Source organism: Corvus kubaryi, unplaced genomic scaffold (genome assembly GCF_017639235.1).
Source record: "Corvus kubaryi isolate FWS band 111438036 unplaced genomic scaffold, C.kubaryi_AGA036_p1.0 37216, whole genome shotgun sequence".
NCBI classification, from domain to species: Eukaryota; Metazoa; Chordata; class Aves; order Passeriformes; family Corvidae; genus Corvus; species Corvus kubaryi.
Window position 1 is genome coordinate 2,102,227 of NW_024581061.1, and position 15,728 is coordinate 2,117,954.

The 15,728-nt window shown below is 40.2% G+C and overlaps 1 long non-coding RNA gene across 1 annotated transcript; it reads right to left on the reverse strand.

Moving 5' to 3' along the window:
- Positions 1–3,347: 3,347 nt before the first annotated feature.
- Positions 3,348–9,315, reverse strand: LOC121661901. The gene is made up of 3 exons (XR_006015119.1): positions 8,248–9,315; positions 5,392–5,460; positions 3,348–3,755 (listed from the first exon to the last, which is right to left on the reverse strand). It is a non-coding gene; the product is annotated as an uncharacterized LOC121661901 (long non-coding RNA).
- Between the last annotated feature and the right edge of the window lie 6,413 nt (positions 9,316–15,728).

Below are 15,728 nucleotides of genomic sequence, written 5' to 3' on the forward strand. Positions count from 1 at the left end.
AATTGCATGCCTTAATTGCATTGCTTAATTGCGCTGCTTAATTACACTGCTCTCCCTGTTAGGAGAGCACCAGCAGCAGCTTGAACACAGCAGCTTTGCTCAGTCTGGGCTGAAGAGGCTGAAGCCTGTCTGGTATCACCTGCTATTTCCAACCTTGATGAAGTTAGTCCACTTTCTACAGTCTAAGAGGAAAATGGTTTCATCCATAGCAGCTCTAAACCCTCATGTTCCTGACGCTGGGAGTCTGCTTTTTTTCCCACTTCTAATGTAATTAGAGAGAAGACAAAGCAGACTTATTCTTCACAGGACCACTGAAGGATCAGAGCCCAGTGGGGTCACCTGCAGGGTATGCTGGCAGACAACACATGCTCATAGCCTCCTGAACCAGCTTTGAATTTTTTTTTTTTCAGTTTTTTCATAGCTTTATGATTCTAAGAAATATTTGAATTAACATCACAAAAAAGATGAGGGAGTGAAGTCTCTTGTATCCAGGTTAAGACATGCTTGAATGAGGATGCATTCAGTTGGTCAAAGGCTCCTCTGAAGACTCATCTGAAGACATAGTCCACACAGACACTTCCTTGGAAGCAGACAGGCTTTTCTCTGTTTTAAACAGGATGTTGTGCTAGATGGACCATGTGTTTCATCCACCACGGCAGGTTTTGTGCACTTTTCCGCACTGGGGATGCTTCAGTAACTGTGTTAGGAATGTGGAGCCAAATATGACAATGAGTCCTAAAAAAGGTGTTCTGCAGAGATATGTTACAGAATTTGCCTGTGGCCAGCAGCACTGACCAAGTTTCCTAACAGGAGAAAGATGAACACTGGCAGTGTGTCAGGGAAAGAGGCTGATTGGGCTTGCAGAAGAAACACCCTGAATAAAAGCAGCTTGAGTGACATCTAAAGAGAATAAAAAAGAGGAGAACAAGTCTGAGTAGAATTGAATTAATAATGGCAAAAGTTAAAATCTCTATTCTTAAAAAGATGTTAAAATGTCTGACTGCTTCCTGCATTTCAGATCTCTCTAATCAATTTCCTTAGCTGGATTTTAATGCTTTAGATAAGTTATGTTGCCTCTGTTTGTAGGGAGGTGGTGAAGTCTTATGTTCAAATCAAATTTTAAATTATTTTTTAACTGGTAACCATACTGGTAATATAGATTATGCCTTCATGTGTGCTAATCTTAGGCTAATATTCATAGCAACTAATAATATTTAACCCTTGCAAACAGCCTAGCCTGGTGCTATTTACACTATCTGGTCTTTCCCAAAATTTGGAAAATGGAATTATTCTTCAGGAAAATGAATCCAAATCATAGTTTTCACCTATAAATCTTATATGTTATATTTAAAGCCCGCCCTTTCACTTTTTAGATATAGCATGCTGCAAGCAGGGGGAATCTCTGCTATTACCCTTCCAGCACTGTTCTTCATTAGGGATAAATATCCAGGTTCCCAATACAGTAGCCTGTATGTAGCCTCTTGCCATTTTATGCAAGTGGGGTAACCCAATGCTGTCCAGAGTTAGAGAGAAAGCCTCAGCTCCTGGATCCACCTGATCGTACTCAGGCTACCATTTAGGACTTGGGAAATATTCTCCCTCTCCTAGTCAGACAGCAAAGTTTCAAATTATGATTAATGTGTTTGGAAATGAAAGGATTCAATAAATATAATAGGCAGAAAGTGTAAACCTCTTGGCATTTGAAGCAAGCTCATGTTTATACTTAATAAATATTAAATGATTTTTGTGTTCTAGACTGGTGATCCTATATATATCCAAGGATTACAGACAGTTTGCTTCCTTTGCCTTTTTGTTCTGAACAACGTGGCATCCCAGAATATGTTACATACATGTTTTTGGTGTCACTGTGTACATGTTTCTGAGTTTTGTACCCTGATTGATGGTACATGGAATGGTGAATGGATTGTCCCAAGCATCTTTTCATATGGGAGTATCATGTGGGGAAAAAAAATCTGTAGACTTAATCTGTCAATGTGGCTCAACAGGAGACAGTTCTGAAAAAGTGGATGTGCCCATAGCTGTCTTCAGTGCTGCTGCTGCCATGCACTGAGAAGCAGCTTCTTTGAAGAAAAAGGCACTTGACAAAATTAGTATGTTCAAAATTTTACTTAGTAACAGAGTACCACTGTAAACTGATGTCAATTACATTTATTGCTAATGAAACCATCACAGAACTACACAGTGGTGATGAATGTACAATGTCTTGAATACAATTATAGGGGAAAACCCCTTTTTTTCACCATTCACTTTACCATTTCCATGTTCATTTGGTATTCTACCTCAGTCATCTGAGATTCTCTCCTTGCTTGTGATGAGGTGGCACCATGCCCAGAGAGGCAGTAGCTCTTGTTTAGTCTTTTCCTTGCATGTCTTGGAATGAGTTCTCTAATGAAGCTTACTAATTTGCATTTTGATATTTTACCTTCCCCCATTCCTTTCCCCTCCTCTGTTCTTCTCCTGTTTTTCTTCCTTACTCTGAGAATTTCAAGACAGCTTTTCAGGGGGGATTGTTTTCCGTGCTTTCATCTCTACCTCCCTCAGCTGCGCTATTGTAGATGGCTTTGTTTTTCTTTAATGGATTTTCTTGTAGTGGTGAATAATTGTTTGGTTCACTGCTTCGTTTTTCATGCTTCATTTGCCTCATGTTCAAACTTTTGCACTCCCTTGAGCAATTCACTTTTGTTGCTCCTGCTTTGCTCTGCAGCCTGTGGCTAAGATGAGTGCTCAGCCTGGAGCTCAGGCTGAGGCTTCTCAAGGCAGCAGCTGTGCCTTGCTTTACTTCTGGTTTGCTGGTCTCTGCAGCAAGAAAACATCATTTTCCTAGTGGTGTTTTGTACAGATAGCTGGTGAGAAGGAACATGGAGCAGGTGGGTTGGGTGGGTTGGCCATTAGCAGCTCGGGGGATTGGCAGCTGGTGGCAGTAGAACAAGCAGAAATTTCTTATCTCTGTGACAAAAGGCAGAGCACGAACTCAGAAAACAGGTAAGGCCTATGTGCTGATTTGATCTCTCTTCGGCTTCTCTTTAGATCCTACTTCTTTCAAGTGTTACTCAGTAGTTGCACGTCCTTTCTAACATAAATGACCTTAAGTCACCATAGGCATTACTGTACGTGTGACTATTTCTACTTGAAAATATGCTAGAACAGGAGAAAACCCTTCAACTCATGCAGTAATAGGGATCCTGACTTTCTAGGTGAATTCAAAGTTTGCATCTAGTTGAAATGCTGGGACTGCATGCTCATTCTGGCCTTTTCAAAGTGACAATGGTGCTGGGTGAAGTTTGTACATCCAATTCCTTCCAGACCATTTTTACTGGGCACTTATTCACATGAAAACCAGGGCAGAGGAGGGGGTAAGAATCTCCTATGCCCTTCGGTCTGATTGAGAGGTAGGGCTGGCCCCCTGATGCCCACAATCATCTGGGCCTTGGAAGTGTTTAGTTTCACTGAGGGTAAGCAGTGTTGACCAAACATAGCGTGTAGTGCCTTCTCTGAATTATAGTATTTTTCCATAAGGTCACCAGCTACTTGAAGAATTTGGTCAGGTACTACACAAGAAGTTGCAGAATAATGACGTTTCAACACCTACTTTTTTGCCCTTTTCTCCACAGTGTTTCTTGTAGCAGATGCCAGCTCCAGGCAGTATACATGGATGTCAAAATTTGAATTGCAGGCACATTGTGTATTTGCTTGTTTTCCGGATGCCATAGCCTAAGTCATGCAGTTTAATCACTCTGAAGGGAAACAAAATAAGAACAATAAGATTCCAGCCAAATTTAGGCAAAAAAGATCCAGTTACCTGATTACAGTAATGCACACAATCTGCCTATGCATCATTAACGTAAATGTGACCATATCACATTCTTGTGTCTGTTCACTGTGGAGCCCAGAGATCCATATTTCATTTTGTGAGAAATACTTTTATTTGAACATTTGCATGCAATGTATGTATGCAACTGAAAAATCCAATATTATGGTGTTTGAAAAAAACTTAAAAATCTCTCATAAAAAAGGATCTCTAATAAACCAAGCAGTTGATTTAGACTTTCTTGTGATAAATGCTACATTTCAAAGTGATGCTTTAGTTTGTTTTATTTCAGATAAAATATTAAAACAAATCCCTTTGCTAATGTTGCCCCAAGCAAAATACCATGTTTTAAATCTTCCAGAAACAACTAAAGACAACCTAGACCTGGCCACAGCCTGGGTCCTACTGAACTCTTAGAGCCAGCAGAGAAGTGCAGATGGTGGAAAGATTGCTGGATATGAGTAAACTGGTGACTTTAGGCTGCTAGAAGGTAGACGGAAAGAAGAAAGACTAAATAACTGCTATAGTTTAGGAATGGTACTCCCCAGTTTAGTGTTCCCACTAAGACCAACCATGTACTGCTCACTCACTCCTTCCTTCCCACTCCCCTCGCCCTGCAGTGGGATGGAGAGGAGAAATGGAGGCACAAAAGGTAAAAATTGTGGGTTAATATAGGAACAATTTACTGGAAACAGCAGTGAGATAAGAAAATGAACAGTAATAGCAAGAATGACAGAGGGTACAAGAAATGAATGATTTGCATGTGAGTTCTCACTCCCAAAAATACCCAACTACTTTGTCCACCACCCTACCCTGACCCAGAAGAGAGCCCTGGAAAATGACAGGTGAGGTGGTGTAGAATAACCCCCAGAATCTAGCCATGCTCCCTCCTGACTACTGCAAAAATTAACCCTGTCCTGGCCAGAATCCAAGTTACTATCCAGGTTATAAATCCAGGACTTTATCTCTTCAGCACCCCCTTGTGAAATATACAGTTGAAATGAGAGTAGTAACTTGGCCAGGTAGGATGAGGCTTTAAGCAACCTGGTTTAGTGGGTGGCATCCCTGTTTATTGAAGTGGGGTTGGAAGTAGATTATCTTTGAAGTCCCTTCCAACCTAAATCATTCTATGATTCTTTGTTCACTGGACTTCCCATTTCCTTCCCCAGACGAGGTCCATATTAAGCTGAACAGTTCCAAGACAGTTTTTCTGACCCTGAAAGTAAGTGCATGGGTCATAATTATGTGGCTTCTTCCATCCCAAAAGTAAAACAGGAAACTGCTGGGAATCTTTATCTGTATATAAATAAGGAGTATTCCATGGCATGTGTCTCCCTGGGAAGCATTTCAGCACTGTATGGAGATCACAGTTCCCATGGGCCAAAGCCACATGTGGCAGGGAAAATGCAATTAAACAGTACAAGTTGTCATGGAAATAGCCCTGACTCTTTTCCATCTCCTGGTATACACAAACCTGTATGTCCCTGGCCAATTTAAGTGGGTGCTTCCAAATCAGGATCAAGGAAAAGTCTGCAGCAGTCATCTCTGCCAGGGCATTGTACCTTGTAAGAGGCTTGGTGTGAGGAGTAGCCTTCAGGACAGTCCTCAGAGCTGGCTGTGAGACAGACGGCCTTCAGGAGGTTTTGCATGGAGCAAATGAACAAAACCAAAGTTGACATAGGAGACATTCAAGATAAAATGAAAAATAAAATAAAAAACAGTTAGGGTGAGATTAAAATAAGTATCCAAACAAAGTTTATATAATTTTAAATTAGGACACAGGCACATGATTGACTTAGAATGGGATACCAATTTACAGCCTATTTCTTCAGCAGCCCACCCCAACAGCCACTATAGCTCTGCCAATATACCCTCTAGCTGTAACTGAGCTATGAATGTGTCTGAACTCTGAGCTGGCAGAATTAAGAACCCATGCATAACACCACCTGTCTTCAGAGCTGGAGCTCTTTGGGATGAGCTTTATTTCCCCCAGGGTGTCATAATGCATAGAGTCTAAGGCCATTGAAAGATTTCTTTCCAACTTTGCTTTCCTGGTTTTTTTTTGTTGTTGTTGTTTTGGGTGTGTTTTCCATGTTTTGCTGTTGAAAGTAGATTAAAGGGAAGGAAAGGCAGAAGCAAGAAGGAAGCCATTCTTATGTTTCCCAGACTAAAGCAGCTGCAAGTCTTCTTGACCTTCATGTGGACTATACAAAAGAAAAACAAAATTGCTCCCCCCCCTCCATGCCCTTTCAATATTGTCAAGGTGGTGGCCCAATTAGTGCTGTGTGCTAGGCATGCAGAATGGCAGGGTTTTATTTAGTCACAAACATTTTCATCTCTGCTGAATGAACAGCAACTAATTCAGATTTCCTCAGACTGCACAACCAGTTCCTATTAACAGTAATTAGAATGAAGTATGTGCATTGAGGGAAAACAGATGTAAATGATGAAGAAATGGCAAGCCTGGTCTCAATCCCTCCAAATAGTTGTCACCACCTTACAGCTTGAAGTATCTGTCTGCAAAATGTCTTCAGAAGGGTTTGGAAATTGCCTTTGTGGGGTAAAAATTTTGCTGTTGGTTCTATTTATGAAAATGTTTTCTTACATGTCTGAAAGTGGAGGAAAATTATTTGTTATAAAAAATGTCCATGATACTTGCACATAAACAAATTTTAAGGAAGATAGTAAATATTTTCATTGGATTTTTTCCCTTCTTCTGTTACCAGAAAGATTATATAAGAAACAGCAGTGTAAAAAAAGCTTCCTACCTTCCTATAACAGGATTAGCTTATTTCACAAGGGGTGAAAACCTGTAAAAAGCTGAAGAAACTGAATTTGAAAGTCAGTCTAACATTAACCGGTTAAAAAAAATGGTTCAGGTATGCTTTCATTTCAACATAAATTATAAGAAGGATAATCACACCATCTAAATGGATGGATGGATAAATCACCCTCTGAACAAGGTAAGTCAGAATTCATGCTTAGCTTTTAGTTGCTACCATTGCTTCAGACAAATCTCAGCCTAAATTTTTGAAAGTTGGTATCAGATGATGTGCGGAGGTTTGATTTTACTTTTGAAGTGCCTTTCACTTCAATTTTGGTTACCTTTCTGCGTAGTCTTTGGTGGATGGAGCCTCTGTATGCTTGCTCACCTTGGAGGCCCTAAGAAGGCAATCTGGCTGAAATACTAGTTCTGCATTACTGCAGAGATTCTTCTTGTCCTGTTCATGTAAATTATTGTGTCCATTAATATCAACAGGCTCAAGATTTCATCCTAATCCTTTACAATGCTGCACCTTTTCAGGGTTAGCTTCTTGAAATCAAGAGGAGATAGCTGGTTCAGAGCCCACTTCATTCATGTGTCGAATCAAAGGGAACATAAACAGATGTGCTGGACAACTACAGCAAAAGTACATGAAGAGTTTTGTAGCACACTATCTTACCTTGGCTAATCATGTGAAGTACTAGGGCATCCTGTAGTAAGATAACAATAAACCCTTTTATCAACATTCATTTTCACCCTAGTAATGGAGGAGGTCATTTATAGACAATTTTCTCACTCACCTAACACCTGAATGAGAACACATATGGCAAAATAGGACTCAGACCTGGTTTTGAAAAAAAACAAACAAAAGACCACTGGGCTTGTTCTTAGCTTTTGCTTTCTTTTCCCAAGTACTGTAATTGAACAATCTTTATTTTCACAAAAGTGCTGTTCCACTCAAGCTCTTAGTGCTTGAGGATCAATGAGAGATGTTGGAAGGTGAAATTTAGACTGACAGAGGGAAAAAGGGCTTTTGCAGCACATTTCATTATTTTTTAAATAAATGACCTTAATGCATGCTTTAAGCAGGAGCTGGCCTTGGAGAACGGCAGTGGTAAAAGCACTGCCAGCTGGACTGGAACATGGGCCCTTTGTTCCAAATATTACGTATTTATTCTGGATCTAAATGAATATAGGATTTTTTTTTCCATGCTTTAATAATGAAATGAATGCCTGCACTCCCCCAGGGAACTGACACTGACCAAGAGGCAAGCAGTTGTCAGACACTGCCTGCAGCAAAGCTTACAGCTGCTCCAGATCAAGCTGCACTGAAGAAAAGACTATTAGGTCTCTGGGGATGCAGATAATAGACAAAAATTATAATGTATGTGGACAAAAGTAGAGGACAGTAGTGCTTTCTGGGATTAAGAAGCAGGCAAAAAAATGGTTTTGTTATGCCCTGCAAAATGATTGCTGACTCTCGTTTTAGGATGACCCCTGACCTGAAGGAAAATAATGGATGGCCCATCTGCTTGATACACAGGAATCCTCAGGCACCATTTTGTCCTATTATGTCAAAACTGGTGTTAGAATTATGAATGTGTTACCATTTGTCTTTCCTTTGTTACGTGAAACAAAGGTACCAGATACTTACCAAAACTCCCCCCTGCAAGTATCGTTCCTCCTGCACAGGGATGAGACAGAAGCAGGTCTTGCTTGTGCAGTCTTGCTCCTCACTCTGTTTTCATTACGGAGGAAGCCATCCATCTCAGCTCGGAGCAGGCATCTCTCCAACGAGCTACGGATGGGCTGAGAACTGCTAATAGGATATGGAGGCTTTCATTACTGCGCTACTCATCTGAAGCTGGGCCAGCTGGGGAGAGACTGAAGGGCATTACTGTTTATCAGCTGTGGGAAATAGATGAGGGAATCTATCTGCTCTCCACTTCATATCACCAGCAACATTTCCAGCTCTCTCAGCATTTTTTGCAAACGTTTTATGAGAATCTGAGCTATTTTCCCCCAGTGGCACCACTGTTCAGGCTGCGGTTGAACCATGTTGAACAAGGATGTCGTGCTGTAGTTCCTATGCTATAAAACTCTCTTTTACTAGATGCAATTCCATGGTCTTCAACCCTGGAGCTTGCACAAGATACCATAACCAAAATCTTAGAATTGGTGCTTACATGTGGCATTTCTTTCACAAATTGGAGTAGGACATCTACAATTTCCAGTAATTTCACTGATGCTCAAGAGGACCAATTAGTTTATTTTTGTAGACTTGAAAAGGGGAACATAGCAATAATGAAACAGTGCTTGATCGTAACAGTCACACAAACAGGAAGCAGTTCTTGTGTCTGTGTGGGTTTCAGTGCATTTTTATTATTTCTTTAATCTGATGCAGGAAAGGTCTTTCTCCTAGGCCTGATCCAGGACATCAGGAGGTGGCATTGCTCATAGAGAATCAGTGATCTTCACTTGCAGGCATCTAGTCGCCATGAACATTGCCTAAATTGTCCCTATGTTTGTACTTTCTACACAATCTGTTCCTCATGGTGCTGTTGCTGGGAGCATTTATTCTGATTATCTCTTGCATACAACCTTGAACCCATCCTTTTGCCTGCAGCAAGCTTGGGCAGATAGAAGTAAATTGGCTCCCAGCTGTAATACCAAGCCTTGTGTGTCTCCTCCTGGTTGCCCAAATGCCCCCTCCAGCATCATCCAGCACCTGTGAGGATGCAAGCAAAGATTTCTCTGTAAGGAGAAAAAAAGCCAGCATGGATTCAAAAGGGATGGTAGCAAGGTATAATCAAATCTGCCAAGTAGCACAGAGGATTATTATTTCAATTCCCTTTTTTGTAATTGGGAGCAGACAAGTTGCAGAACACCTTTGTGTTATGTACACTAGTAAAATCATCAGCACTCACAGAATGTCCCTCACTATTAAGGAGATGCATTGGCTCTTGATAGGAAAGGGAAGATAGCAGAGGAATGCAGCTCCTGGCCTGAGTTCACCTGGCATCCATGGCACTGCTGCATGCAATGCAGGGACAATACCTTCTTTTGGTGCTTTTTCAATGTGAAAACTGTGACTAGCCCAGTGACCTGGGAACTGTTGGAAGATGACCTGAGAGGGAGATTAAGAGGGAGACAGGCAGAATAAACCCCAAACAAACATAGGTCTTAAGGGAACAATCTACTGTAATTCCCACTGCACACCTGGATAAGTTTGCCAAGCTGTATCTGGGATACCAGACAGCAGCTCCAGAATTTCACTCAGATAAATGTCCCTAGCTATGCTGTTACTACATAATTACATGTATTTGATGTGCGGTGACAGCTAGAGGAATCTGACTCATTTGTCAGCTTCAAACAAAGCTCAGTAATAACACTTTGCATTTCCATAAAGGTTGTCATGTCTGGAACACAGAATGCACTTAATGATTCAGCAGCATCTTCATTCGGGAGATCCATTTTTCAGGTATGAGGAAGTTTAAATGCATAGAAGTTAAATAACTTGTCTGAATTCATGCAAGACCTCTGACTCAGAGCTGAGAATATAATTTAGGATAACCAAGACCTCATCTTGTTTTTAACCACTAACTAACAGTCTGTTTTAAAATAGTTTTTGCTTTTGGATTAAAAGATAAAAACTCAGTGTAATTTATGATACATAGCTAACTTGATTTCAATGCAAAATCCTCAGTCCATTTCATTGTTTCGCTTCCTGAGATCAATAAAAAGCTAAATATATTCTCATAGTTTTAGTGATTTAGAGGAATATGAATCACCTGCACTAAGAAGGTGTAACAGTCATGCTGGCATTTTAATACTGCATTTCTCAGTAACTACCGAATCCTATCCTCCAGATGTGTAAAACCAGTGACAAAAGCTATGATGCCATTACAAAGCAGCAGTTCTTCTGTTATAACATCTGCCCTTTGACCACAGTACTTCTGCTCTCTTCTCTACTGGGCCACAAAAGAAGAACCTTTCTCTGAGACCCAGCTGGCCCTGGCTTGATACCTCAACACATGAGGTTTCATAGTTCTTATTCCATGGTCATCTTAGGCTGAGCTGCAGATGCTCCTCTTTTCAGGAATTTACTAGGGTATTTTCCTTCAGTGGAGTCCTGTGGTAACAATCCACACAGGTTAGTTGTAAATGGTGGAAAATGCAGTACTTGTACTATTGTATGTCTGTTGCATTTCAGTATGGATATTTCTTGTCCTTGTCATAATCTATAGGTCAAACCGTGTTCAAATACCTGTTTTGCATGTTTTTGTTGTTTCGTACGCTGAGGACATTGCCTCTCTCAGTCGTACCTTTCCCTTTTAATTTTTGCCCAGTCCTCCTCATAGCTTTAACCCTCACATTATCCTACCACAGACCTTCTCTGCATTTGCCTGGATCTTTTTGAGACAAAAGTTATCAGGGGATTGCGATATTTAGTATAAATCTGTATTCATATGATACTGTTCTAAAAACTGCCACTGATTTCCACAGAGCTTTGACATAACTAACTGTATTAATTGAAATTGAATTTCTCTGTTTTCACCCTCTCTGGTTATTTACTCTATATTTCATTTTCTACAGATTGCAAGACCCTTTGTAACCATCTTTGCTAATTAAAATAATGAACAATATTTGTTAAATTTCTCTATCTGCATTTATTGATCCTCATTCTGCAAATGTTTAGCAATGAACTCACAGAACTGATCTACAGAGTGTCACAAATGAACTCTGGATCAAAACTCATGTATTCTTACCCCAGTGCTTTGTAAGCTATAAGCAAACATGTATTCTGCTTTCCAAAACGGTGGAAATCTTTGATCCTAGAATGTAGGTGCCTTAAACATCAGCTTCAGTACTCAGCCAGCTCTATCCAATAGCACACAAATGTAAAAGCATGGAAAGTTGACAGCATCTTTATGTGACAGCATGCATCTGTTCTTCAATGTGTTCAAGATGCAAGATTCGCTCATCCAAAAGCAAAACCTTTCTTATGTCTTTTCAAATCTTGGCACAGTGTTCTTCCTGGGGATTATTGGCTGACTGGGATAAGTGGCCTTTGCCTCAAGTATCAACTCTTCCCACTTCTCCATCAATTCACTGAACTTGTCCTCCACCTCTTGTGTTGTTACTAAGTAGGAATGATTCTTTTAAACGCTAATATATATGACCGCTCATTTACAATGTACTAAATTTATGACATGAAGCGTACTCCAATTACTGTTTCTAATAACCTCACCATAAAAGTCACCATAAAAGTGATATTTCCCTAATAATTAATGACAGAATAATTTCTATAATGAAAGATAAATTTTGGTGTGGTAACATAAAGTAATATGTCTCTCTTTCTCTTTTAACATAAAGATTCTGCAAATAACCAATACAAGAAAATGAAACAGACGTTCTCACCTTTCAACTGCCATTCACCACAGATTTGTGATCAAGTGTAAAACTGGAACAATGCAGAAAGGAATCGATCTGAAGTATTCAGGTTACTCTTTTCTCATTTGCTTGTGTCTGTTTTGCTTTGAAATTATTTCCATTATCCCAAAGACCTTCCATAATGAAATCAATTTGGTTTAATGCTTGCAAGAAATCGAGTTCTAGTAAGCAGTCTTATAGATGAGAAGAAAACTGATGTCTCTCAACACAAGCAAATTAATGAATTCAAAGAAAGGTTGTTTTTTAAACCCCATTTCTATATCCAGTTCTTCTTGTATCCTTGGTACAAGGTACTGTGACCTAAGGGTTCGTGCCTTCTCCTGTGAAACTCTGCCCATATCAGCCACACTGAAACCCAGGGAGCACAGTGTTCACTGCTGTTAAAAGCAATTAGGCAGTTCTTTACAGCAGCCTGTGGTAAATATTTTCTTTTCCCACCTGTCCCTGGCTGTAAGGGACAGTAATAACACAGTGTGTTGAAAACAGCCCAGCACAAGGGTATTTTAGCACAACATGCCAGCACATCCCTTATTGTAGCAGTTGAAAGATTGATAGCACTTTCTGTTTGGTTACATTTACAGTGACTGAGGAGTGACAAGCAGCATTCTGAGGACTGTAGTTTGTCTCATCCTAAATGTGTCCACAGTTTTTAGTGTCTCAGCTGATGCTGTTGATGATGCACAACCCTGCTCAGTGCTCTTCTGGGGGCTGTGCAAGTTTATGCCTTATTGAACAAGCAGCACATAACCTGCCATACTGGCTGGTTATTTGACTATTATGAAATGGCTATAACTGTGTGATGATATATTTGTGACTATTATAGTCAGTTTGGTATTAATCAAAGCAGCAGCAAGCTGCTCATGCTGGAATTTACTGACGACACTGAACATGTAAGAAAACGGGAAGAATAGGCCTAGAGCAGTTAGCAGGGTTCTAACATGCTTTTATGTTTAATATAAGAGAGAAATTTCTAGTCTGCTTCCTGAGTCTTAACTTGTGGAATCAGTCAGAACTCCTTAGGTTTGATTTTCCTGTATTTAAGAGAAAGGTAGAGTAGTTTCACCTAATTATTGTGTTTATTTTTGTAGTTAATGTGCATGCCCTTCCATCATGGCTTCACACATGATAAGGTGTATATGTTTGGGTATTCTGAATTCACAAGTATTACCTCATGCCTCCAGCTAGGTTTAGCCAACCCAGCATTTGCCAACACAGCCATCTGAAATCCTTTCAACAATGCTACACCTCAGACACAGGTAGATGCAGCTGCTCTTTGGCTGCTGCATATAAGGATGTTGGACAGGCATCATCAGGTGGGAAGTGGCACATTATCATGTGGTGCTTTCTGTCCTTAACAAAGAAAAGCCTTTTTTGGCAGACAGGAAGGGAACAAAGTATTTCTTCTTTGTCCAATCCATTTATGCATTGTGCCATGAAAATGTCAGGAAAGTAGTGGGATGAAGCACATATTTTTGTAACAGAGAGATGCAGCCTGAAGCAGGCTGCTTATCTGATCCAGTTTTTTTCTGTGTTTGTGTCCTACAGTTCATTTGATCAGACAACACTGCACTACCTGGTGCTGTAGCTGCTTTTACAGTACCTCACAGGAGATTTCTGAGCTGAAAGCTTATTGCCTAGTTTAATTTCAGAACCTGCTGTTCCCTTTGTGAATACACTGTCAAATTCTCCTCACATATTTTTTATATGGAGGCATGTTCTTCCAGGAATATATCTAGAGGCTGTATCAGCCCATCCCTGCTTGTCCCTCACTACACTAGATTTTAAGAGGCCTTAAAGGGTATGTGTTAAATGATTGCCCAGATGTTCGAGAAATGCAGAATTCAGCCACTGTTTTTAAAGTGAGTTGTGAGGGCACATTGTTGAACAGTCCCCATCTGAAATCTCACACTTCCTCCATTCAGACTTCCAAAATAAGACAGTGCCTGCAGAGTGACCACCCAATTTTCAAAACCATCACTACTTCTTAAGAGTCCATAAAATCTACAGCTGACTTCTGGTCTCCATTTTGGAGACCTAAATAAGCTGCTTTATTTACATGAATTTATAATTTATAAGAATCTTTATCTGCTGTACCAGGTGCTACAGCAATAAAGTAAGATAATCCTGAGGCAAGATTCCAGCTCTGTTGACACATGAACAAAAGGCTTGTTAGATAAATACAGGTAAGAGATTCAAATACACATAAGTGCAAGCCATATGTTGTCAGTGCAGAGAGACGCCTGAGCTGAGCTGAGCTGAGCAGCAGCCTTTTGCAATAACCTGCATAGCTGTACCTTAATTTTTCATCTCCTTTCTTGGATAGAATAGAAAGACATTTGTTATTGTTAAATGTGTTTTTATTCATCACTGTACTTTCCTCAAGCCCAGACAGGAAGAGCAGATCCATTCAAAGAGATGTCTCCTAGAGACGTGGAGAGGTAGCGATGCATCACATCATAAGAGAGCACCTCATTCTCAGGGTGTAAAGTTTTAGTCAAGATGTAATGTGGCATTGAATCCATGCCTTGAGATAGTCAACTCAGAGTCTTTATCAACAAGTTAACCTCTTTTTGTTTTATTTTATTTTGTTTTCAGAAAAAAAACAAAAGAGAGCTTCCAAGTTTTTATGCTGTGGTCTTTTCAAATTTTAGGGTTGTGGTTTTTTGGGTGGGAGGGGTTGTTTTAGGGTTTTTTAATTAAATACTGCTGTGCATTGCTTCAGATGAAATCCCTTGTTTTCCGTGATGGTAATATTAGGGTAACCAGATTATAGATGGTGAAGTCTTCAAACCCCTTTCAAATATGAGGGTTTGACCAATAATCCTTCCATCTTTTGTAACACTACATTCTTCAAGTTGCTTAACCATTAGTGTGAACAGGAAGATCCTCACCAACTACCTCTTTAATTTATATTATCTGAGCTTCTTTAGCAGGTTTCTTATCCTTCTTTGTCACAGACATGTCCTTTATCCAGCATGTCCTTAGGGACAGAAACATGTGCCTGCTTTATTCCAAATGCAGAAGAGAAACAGCTATCAAGCACTTCCTGTCTCTCTGAGTCAGTATTTATGATTCACTGAGGGCAAAAATAAGGCAGAAACTGAATGTGCTTGCCTGAAAGGAACACAGCCTACATTTGGGAAATCCAGTGATAATATTAGTTGTAAATGTCTTTTATATAAGCTTTTTAACAGTTTTTCACTCTTGGCAACAGTCTGTCATAATCTGAAGCACCCAGTACCGTGTTTCTGCACTTTTTCTCTTCCCCTTTTCTCAGCTGCATCACTTGCTGTTTGGTGTTCAGTGTTGGTTTGGTATTCAGTGCTGCCACAACCTAGAGTTGGAGAAGAATTGCCACTAGCCCCCTCAGAGCAGTTTGCCTGGAATTCTCCAAAGCAATGGAGTCTCCTCCTGAAAGAGCTGTTGTAAGCTTGATAACTGACTTAACAGTCCCTCACCACGTTCTTCAGGTATGTTGATGATGTCCTACAACATCACCAAAAGCCATCTCTGCACTACCAAAATCTGTCACTAAGTTTTCAGAAAGAAAATGGTATGGAGGGCTGTACTCAGAATTCTTACATGAGAAATACTGCAAGGGAACACTTCCACTGTTTTTCCCTCTCATTACTTTTCCCGTGCTCCATAACAGCCATATCAGGCTGCAGTAAGCCCTCATCA